Genomic DNA, 1,756 nt, shown 5'->3' on the forward strand with positions numbered 1-1,756 from the left:
GAAACTTGAAACAAGGCTAGAGAAATGGCATGGCAGTTAAAAGCACTTGGCTGCTCTTCAGAGGACCTGGGTTCGGTTCCCAGAGCAGCAGGTGGCTCACAACAGGCTGTAACTCCAGTTCCAGGGGATCCACTGCCCTCTTCTGACCTCAGAGGAGAGGACACTGTACACAGGAAGTACACACATTTAAGAACAAACTTTTGAAAGGATCACCTCAGCATATTTTGGTGACCATTATACAGTTATTTGGATTTTTATTTTGAATCCACACTGGAGAATTCATAACTGGCCCAAATCCACATGTAGCACCCACTGCCTGCAGGGCTCTTTATGGTCTCTCTCCTGGAGCCCCTCTTCAGCTCTTCAGTTCCTCTGTTGTGCGACCAGAGGTAAGACACTTAACCTCTGTGTGCCTCAGTTTCCCCATCTGTTAAAAAGAAAGGTTCTTCGGGGCGCAGCAGTGCATGTCTTAATCCCAGAGGCAGGCGTATGCAGGCATATCATCTCTGAGTTTGAGGCCAGACTGGTCTACAGGGCAAGTTCCATGTCAGCCAAGGCTACATAGTGAGAACCTACTGGAAAAAAAAGAAAGGGAGGAAGGAAGGGAAAGAGGGAGGGAGGGAGGGAGGAAGGGAGGAAGGAAGGAATGAAGGAAGGAAAGACCGCTGTGTGCTCCGTAATGGTGTGTGAACACTAAGAATAGGGCTGGAAGCGCTGCTACTTACCATTATGACACTCCCAGCCTTGACATAGTCATTCCCTTTGCAGGGCACTTTCCTCCCACTGACTTCCATCCTTCCTGGTCAATTTCTTTCAGTGACACTTGAGCCGCTTTGGAGCCTTTACCACCTAGAGGCAATGCTGTCAGTCAGGAGAAGCCCGAGTGCAGAAAGCGGTGTAAGTCAGAAAGTTTTCCTGGGGTTCCTTTCTTGCAAGCAGCTGGCGGCTGTCACAAATGAGGAGCTAAGCAAAGGTGTGTCCCCTTTGGGAGGCTGCAGAGGCCATCCATGTGGGATCATCAACGGGATCCGCCGGGTGGAGAAGGATCCTGGCACTCGAAGAGTAGCGGGGACTGGGCCCTGGCAGCTGAGGGCAACGGAATGTGCCCCACCTTCCCGGCACGGCTGGCACCAGCCCAGTCCAGACAACCGGAACTGTGTGTCTGGGCTCCGTCTATGTCGCTGTGTGGAGAAGGGCGACCCGGCGGGTCCCATGGCTACCCGGGACCTCGGGATCTCGCCTGCCCCAGGGCGCAGGTGCCTGCTTCAGAGACCCCGACGTCTCCGCGCGGAGTCCGGCGTGCGCCCCGGAAGCTGGATGGGGATCCAGGACACCCTTGAAGGCCTCTCCCCAGCCCGCCCACTACTTACCTCGGGGTCGCACCAGGCTCTCCCACCACTGCACCGCAGTTGCTGCGGAGACGCCGGGCCGGAGTCTGCCCGGGCTCGGACACGCCCCCGAGGCCCCATTGGTTGCCCCGGGCAGGGGCGGGACCGAGGAAGCTCTCTCCCGTCCGTGAGGCCACGGGAGGTCCAGCTCCGGACACTCGAGGGTCCGCGATTCGGGAGCCTAAGTTGCTCAGTGGGACCTACGGACTTAGCGACCGGCTGCCGAGCGCGTGGTGCGCGACCGCTGCAGAACTCCCGCGACAGGTGCGAACTCAGGGGACCCGCCGCACCGTCCGGTCCTCGCCATCGGGGCGTCGCTCCCGGGTCCTGCCGGCCGCGAGTGGATGCGCGTACGCTGAGCGTCCGAG

Source organism: Chionomys nivalis, chromosome 11 (assembly GCF_950005125.1).
Source record: "Chionomys nivalis chromosome 11, mChiNiv1.1, whole genome shotgun sequence".
Taxonomy (NCBI): domain Eukaryota; kingdom Metazoa; phylum Chordata; class Mammalia; order Rodentia; family Cricetidae; genus Chionomys; species Chionomys nivalis.